The sequence below is a fragment of the Anarrhichthys ocellatus genome, unplaced genomic scaffold (assembly GCF_004355925.1).
Source record: "Anarrhichthys ocellatus isolate YVR2014 unplaced genomic scaffold, GSC_Weel_1.0 scaffold719, whole genome shotgun sequence".
Classification (NCBI taxonomy): Eukaryota; Metazoa; Chordata; class Actinopteri; order Perciformes; family Anarhichadidae; genus Anarrhichthys; species Anarrhichthys ocellatus.
The window spans coordinates 4,415-12,450 of record NW_022280693.1 but is presented as its reverse complement, the minus strand read 5'-3'; the positions used below and the strand labels follow the sequence as shown (position 1 = coordinate 12,450).

General features: G+C 49.0%; 1 pseudogene; it reads left to right on the top strand.

Moving 5' to 3' along the window:
• The first annotated feature begins 4,360 nt into the window (after positions 1-4,360).
• Positions 4,361-7,783, top strand: LOC116376933 (uncharacterized; annotated as a pseudogene).
• The last annotated feature ends 253 nt before the right edge of the window (positions 7,784-8,036 follow it).

Sequence of the window (8,036 nt, the reverse complement as noted above, 5' to 3'; positions counted from 1 at the left end):
CTGAACACCCCAATCAGACTGCAATTTTCGCAAATTCTGGCTTGTGTGCCAAATTTCCAAAGTTTTCCAGTACCGCAAGCACCTCCTTTTTGCGACGAAACACGTAAAATAATAATAATAATAATAAACATTAGAATAACAATAGGTCCTCCGCTCAGACTACGTCGGTGCTCGGGCCCAAATAGTAATTTTGTGGGTGAAGTATTCCTTTAACAGGACTGCCCAACAAAACGATAACGGCAACACCTGGCCCATTTATGCCCAGTGGAATAAACCAGAATGTGGCCTCTGTGGTAGCGATCTACAAAGATCCTGTGACATGACTTCTTTACAAGTATCTCAGCTACTCCCTACCTGGTTCTGTGCAGTTCTTTGTGGGCTCCGAGTAGAGCTTTGACTCGTTGTCGTAGACCTCTTGCAGGAGGTGACGGCTCTCCCACCTCTCCCCCTCCTCACCCATGGAGCTGGAGACGTGATATCCTGAGAGGGGCAGAAAGAAAGAAAAAGAGAAAGGAATGGTTAAAATGGTTTCACAGAGGACTCCAAACAAACTAGCCAGACAAACCATTAGTGGCAGGCAGCTCTATCCCGAGGGCAGTTGTCTCGGTGAAAGACACCGAACGCATCACGTTGCATTCGAGAAACTTGTTTTATGTAACAGTTTCACAGAGATCCCACGATCTCTGTGTTTGTTATTTGTTATTTCTGCACATGAACGTTAGGTAACGGCTAAAAAAGACGCATGTTCCTCATGCACAAACGAGCTGATGGATGTGACGCACGAGCTCTTTAGTTCCACAGTTAATTGGCATTCCTGAATAAACTCCCCCCAGAACAAAAGGCAGATGAGACATGCGTCTTGTGTCACCACGCTTCCTGCAGGAGCATTAACGAGCCGCCGCGAGGCCGATCATTCCAGCTCAGTCATCTGGGTCACGGTATCCTCAAGCGCCCCCCCAACCTCCGACCCATCGCCTCACTCCCACCATGCATTGCAGCGCGCCGGGGCGTCTATAAATAGAGCTGAGCTCGACTATATTTATATATTATAAATGCAGAAACATGAAATGTTTTGCAAGCAGCCGTGTCACGGGGCAGATGGGAGAACAGAGAGGCAGCGAGCTAGAACGGGATGTTCTGGAGTGACGGTTGTAGCTGCTGTATCATGGCAGGAATATGTTGGATATGGGCTTGGAAGTATTATGTTTAACTAATAACTGGGAACACCAACAATTACGCTGAAAAGCGGATTCGATATATTCGTTAAAACTGTTGTTTTTGTCATGAGTCCTTTCACATAGGATGCGAATGTTAAACGGCCGAAAAGCAACGTCATTCTTTTTACAGAGCGAGGTGGTAACATCAATAAAGGCATCAACCAATCATGTTGTGCAGAACAGACATATTCAAAACACTGTAACGTTCAACAACAAGGAGGCTGTGAGTCTGAACCAGGTGGCAACCTCCGGTTCTGCCGAGTGAAGCCAATGCTGAAGTGTCTTAAAACTTGCATTCTCTCTACTGTCCACCAGGGGGCGACTCCTCTGGTTGTATAGAAGTCTATGAGAAAATGACTCTACTTCTCTCTTGATTTATTACCTCAGTAAACATTGTAAACATGAGTTTATGGTCTCAATCTCTAGTTTCAAGTCTTCTTCAATACAGCATGATGTTCATTTCGTACATTATGGTCCATTTAGAGTCAAACAGACCATAAAGCAGGGGATGCTTTAGGGCGGGATTACTGTGATTAACAGGTCTCTACCAGAGACGTATACGGCGTCTCTACATCACTCCTCCACATTCCAAATATGATCACTTCTGTTCATTGGTTGCGAAACAACATGGCGACAAAATTGTGGAACTCAAAGCTTCAAAACATCAGTCTACGTCCACTTCCTATATACAGTATATGGTCCAAACCAAGACGGCAAACTTTATTGCTAATACTTTGTGCATCAGTAAAGTAATGAAATAACTTGATGTGTACGGTATCGTATTTGATGGATTAGTCCCAAATAGATACTTCCCTCTGATTAGAAAAAAAACTGCCCTCTGTCAACAGGGACACCGTTCCTGGAGAGGGTTAAATTATCTAATGTACTGAAAGCATTCAACGCTGTGAGATTAACATGCAAAATACCATTTCCCACTGTTGTGTTGAGTTGGACGAGGAAATGTCAAGAGACCAAACCTGGAGAAATAAGGCCAAAATGATCTGCATGACTAGATACAATCAGAGGTACGTAAACAGAGCCTTACCCTCAGCTGCGAAAGAAATGTGGCTTTTATGTTAAAAACAAAGCCAGCTGTGCAGTGACACTTGCTTGCAGTGTGTATTGTTCTACAAAGAGAACTGAAGGGTGAAATCTGCCAAGCTTCATCAGTGCAAAGCTTCCATACAGCTGTGACGCCTTTCATCCTCTTACTATATGCTCTTCCCCTAAGCCAGAGCTTCTGTCTGTGTGTGTGTGTGTGTGTGTGTGTGTGTGTGTGTGTGTGTGAGACATTAGTAGAAGACATTGAACAACTTTACAGCTGGAAACTAGTGGTGTAATGGACCACGTCGATCCGTGATCGGTATGGATCCCCCTCACAGTTCAGCACACACGTGAACTGTGGATTAATTCCACAGTTGATCGTTAACCATCAGAGTGTAAATAAAGTTTTACTGCCGATGGTTCTCCAATATTCATTAAAATATGTGTTTCTAGTCTCTGACCTCGGATAATGTTTCATTGTAAACAACCAATCAGTGTTTAAACCAACAGAAGGAGAGCTAGTAACGTTAGCAGCACCGCTAACGGCTAACCAACGGAGGTTCACTAGTTACATTATGATGCCTTCAGGCTCTGCTCAGTGAAAATGAGTACTGAGTGAAGGTAAATTATAACGTTATCATGATGTGTTCACATGTAATCTGTAAAATGTAGTTTTGGTGATGAACTTGAAATATCCAGGTTAGGAGACGTTTTCATAGGAATATAAAATAGATATTAGAGATGAATTTTGAGCTGTTTACACTAGCTCTAATAATACATCATTACTACTACTACTATCACTACTAATGACAAGATTTATTTTAATCAATAAAATACAATCTTTTATTTCCGTATCATTTGAATTGTGTGTTTTCATTCACTATAAATGACTATAACAAAGTAAAAGGATAACATTTAGAAAGTTTGATGGTTTACTGACTTCAGAACATTGAAATGATTTTTGGGACGGTGGCAAAAATAAATGATTCTGGATCCTTGTAGACCAGGTGCTATAATCAGACAACAATATGGATCATCAATGATCAATAATTAGTATCTGCGGCAAAAAATGTGATCAGACATCTAAAATTTATATTTGCTCCCTTTTTTCTTTTGTGCTGATCTGATTTTTGATCCGTGATCCGATCCAAACCGGGAGTTCTTTTTCAAACTTCGTTTCAGTGTTTCACTATGGGGAATTGCCTTGGCGTGACCAACTATGGAAGCTCCAATGACACCACGTCTGTCAGTGAAAGACAGGTCGGCTGTGGGAGGGCCCCGCCCCTACCTATTATTACAGCCGGCTGCCTCCTCGCAAATCATTCTCGCTTTCTTCCCGTGAAGAAACTATAGCTCCCTCAGCTCATCTAGGCTAGCTTGGATTGCTGCTCTACAGTTCACAGACAGTTCCGGGCTTTAGTCTGGAGTGTGCTGAGTAAGTACTTCGGAAGAAGTATAATTAAAACGTTACACAGAATATTTCGAGCAGTGTCAGCGTCAAGGCAAGCTGTTCCCCGACTACCCGGTATCTGTTTACCGGTGTGGTCGGTGACTGTGTGACAGTATTTGCGGTGGCTAACGCGTTACGGCGAGCCCACCAGTGTTCGGTTAGCATTAGCTTGTTAGCCGAGCGGAGTATCCGGAGTTCAGCTAACGTGTCACGGCGAGCGAACTCCTTTGATAAGCTATTCACCCGGGCTAAACCCCGTGTGCTAGCACAATTGACCGACAGGCTAAAGCATTTCGGCGCGCCCTGTACGGCCAATTATTTACGTATTTCCCTCCCTTTCCAGTCGCCATGTCGAAGGCCGCTACCCCCATCTGAGGGTCGGAACCGAAGACCAAAGAGGCTGTATCCCGCCTGTGCCCTGCGTCATGTGGGGCGTCCATCTCGGGCAGGGATCCTCATCCTATGTGAGCTTGCATGGGCGATAAACATGCTCATGCAGCGCTGGCTGACCCCAGGCATGTTTGCACTGTGCGTCAATGCCAGAGAAAATCCTGGAAAGGAGACTGAGAGTGGTGGTATCAAATAAGCAGGACCTGTGCCTGTCAGGAACCACCACGAAAGCCACCCATCTGCCGCGAGCTGGGCGGACATGATGGAGGCTGAATGCAGGGAAATACCTCCACTTTTCGAGGGGCTCCTCGATGTGGAGCTGGGCTGTGAGGACGCAGAGGGCGATGCCAACTCTGACTTCCTCGAAATGGATGACACGGAGGAAGAGGAGGATGACTCCACTTTTCCTCTCCAACAGCCCAGACCCCCTAGTGCATCCGACGCTGTTTCCCCGATGGATAGCGACTTATACGAGGTCTGCAAACGGGCCGCGTCCAAGTTGGCCATACTATGGCCAGCAGCCCAGGATGCTACAGGGGGGGAGAGAGACCTGTATGATGGTAAGAGGCTCCCACAAGCCCAGCCGCCGTCAAAACAACTTCTGCCGGAAATGCCTGTCTGTATGAAAGAAATGAGCAGGTACTGGTCCAGACCGTTGAAGAGTTAAGCTTCCCACGAGGGGCTACTCAAAGCTGGAAGTCGACGGGAAGGAGGAACTGGGGCTGGCTGAGCCCCCAGCAGTGGAGCCTTCAGTGGCGTATCACCTCCACCCAAACCGGCGCTCTCTCTCCGCTTCCTCAAACATCTCTCTGCCAAATAAAACAGATCGCCTCACCGCCTCTGTTTTTCAGAGAATGTATAAATATGCGGCACAGTCTGTGTGCTCGCTAAATGCTTTGACTCTGCTATCTGCATACCAGGCAGAAATCCTGGAGCAGATGGGTGGTCAGCTGGACACAGGGGCACCTAACCTGACCCTATGGGATGAGATCTGTGCGGTTAACGATCTTATCCTACGCTCATCACGGGGTGCAGTGCAAGGCTGCGGTTGTGTAATGGGCCTGGCAGTCTCAGGTGAGAGAGCCCTGTGGCTAAATCTCTCAGGCGTCGGTGATGCTCAGAAGGCAGAGGTCATGGATGCGGCATATGACCCAGCCAAAGGTCTGTTTGGTCCAGCTCTTGAAAAGATGAGAGACCAGCACCCTCAGGAAACAAGAAGGCAAAGCCTTTGACCTCTGCTTGCCCCGGAGACACATCCCTCGCGCTCCACAGACACAGAGGGCGGGCTCTGCGGCTACAGCCACAGCAACGAGGTGGAGACAGGAGGGTGCCAGACCGTATAGACAGGCAGCTGGTCAGCAGACTAAACAGCAGCCTCGTTCAGAAAACCCCAAACCATGGGGCAAACACTCCTTTGCTGCAGTGGCAGCAAGAAACCGCCCTCCCCACCCTGGGGATGGGAAGAAGAAGCGTACGATCTAACCAGCCTTGCTTCTCCCTCTCCTCCATCCAAGAAAAGGAAGGAGATGAAGGTGAAACAGAACCCCCGAGTTCATGTTTCAGGAGGGGAGGAGCATCAGAGGCGAAGGGCAGTACAGTGTCACCAAGCACTTCTACCCAGTTCAGCAAACAAAGAAATAAAATTTGCATTTTGGCAGCCTGGCCAAGAGCCAAGGGCAAAATGCTCCCCCAAAAACGAAATAAAAACAAAACCATGTCATGGCCCCATAATTCCCGCAGTGGGAGCTCACGCTCCTCCGAGGGAAGGCCGCTCCCTTCAGGTAAGGGAGGTGACGTCACCGCAGGGTGTGTGCAGCCCACTCGCTGTCCGGGCGGATCAGTGGCGCGCATGCGCAGTGCACCCCTGGGTTTTGTCCACTATTTCTCGGGGGTACAATTCGGTACGAAACCACCCAGATTCAACGGGGTGTTGGTTTCAGTAGCCAAGGGGGATTCAGCTCACGTCCTGGAGGACGAAGTAGCATCCCTGTTAAACAAACGAGCGATCAGAGCTGTCCCGAACGAGGAAGCTCAGCGAGGCTTTTACTCTTGTTACTTCCTCATCCCGAAGAAGGGGGCTCATCCCGAAGAAGGGGGCTCATCCCTTGTGTGTTAAACAAGCACCTACACAAATACACGTTCAGGATGTTAACACACAGAGTGCTCTGTCGCTCAATTCGTCAGGGGGATTGGTTTGTAACAATCGATCTCTTGGATGCTTATTTTCACATCGCCATTTATCCCGCACACTGGAGGTTTCTCAGGTTTGCCTATCAGGGCAGAGCCTACGAGTACCTAGCCATCCCGTTCGGGCTTTCATTAGCCCCAAGGGTGTTCAGCAAGTGTGTGGAGGCTGCGCTGTCTCCGTTGAGGAACAACGGCATCAGAATATTCTCGTACATAGACGACTACCTGATTTGCTCCCACTCGCAGGAGCAGGCAGTCAGAGATTCCGCCATGGTGATAAAACATCTCACGGATCTTGGGTTCAATATAATTTGGAAAAAGAGTCGGATAGAACCCACGCAATGTACAGAATACCTGGGTCTCAAAATAAACTCGCTCTCTTATCGCGTCACGCTGACAGAGGCGAGAGTATTGTCCCTAACTCATTGTCTATCCCTATTCCGACTGGGGAAAGCCGCGTCGTTCAGACTATGCCTTCGCCTTCTCGGCTTAATGGCGTCAGTGATATCTGTGGTACAGTTGGGGCTCCTGAAGATGAGAGATTTTCAGCGCTGGGTCGCGGTGTTACGCCTGTGCCCACTCCGTCACCTCAGCCGCAGAGTGAAAATATCACCAGCGTGCGTAGTCGCGCTCCGCCCGTGGGGGGACTCTACGGCTCTCACGTCAGGTGTTCCCCTGGGGACAGTGTCATCCAGGGTAACCTTGACAACGGATGCCTCCCTCTCAGGGTGGGGAGCAACCATGTTGGGCAGAACAGTGAATGGCACCTGGGACCCGAGGCAGGCTCAGACTCACATAAACCTCTTGGAGCTCTGGGCAGTGTTTTATGCACTGAAGCATTTTCAAACATTTCTCCAAGGACGCCATGTCCTGGTGAAAACAGACAACACTACAGTGGTAGCATACATCAACCGCCAAGGCGGCACTCGCTCACTGCAGTTGCACAGGTTGGCTCGGAAGATAATTGTGTGGAGCAGCACCAGGCTCCTGTCCCTTCGAGCAACACATGTTCCGGGCGTTTTGAACAGAGGGGCGGATCTTCTGTCCCGGGGAAACCCTCTGTACGGAGAGTGGACTCTCCACCCGCAGGTGGTGAAGCAAGTTTGGCAGAAATATGGCCAGGCAGATGTAAATCTCTTCGCATCGCAAGAAAACGCGCACTGTCCGCGGTTTTTCTCCCTGTCGGACATGAATGCACCCCTGGGGGTGCATGCGCTAGCCCACTCCTGGCCAAAAGTGCTACTCTATGCATTCCCCCCCCCTCCTGATCTCCCCTACTCTAACCAGGGTGAGAGAACAGGGCTTGTCACTAATCCTGATAGCCCCACGGTGGCCATTCAAGCATTGGGTAGCAGAAATAATACAGCTTCTAGCTGACGAGCCGTGGCCCCTCCCCATACGTAGGGACCTTCTGTCCCAGGCGGGTGGGGAGATCTACCACCCTCACCCAGACCGGATAGCTCTCTGGGCTTGGCCCGTGAGAGGTGGAACTTGAACGCGGCAGGCCTGCCTGCATGGGTCATTGACACCATTTAGATGGCCAGAGCCGCGTCCACTCGCTCTCTTTACAGTGGTAAATGGCGGGTCTTTGAGGAGTGGTGCCAGCTGAGGCACACCATTCCGTTTCAGTGTTCAGTGGTGGACCTGCTGGGTTTCTTGCAAGAATTAGTGGATAAGGGTAGAGCCTTTTCTACTATTAAAGTTTATTTAGCGGCTATCTCAGCCTGTCATGTAGGCTTTGGGGAGAA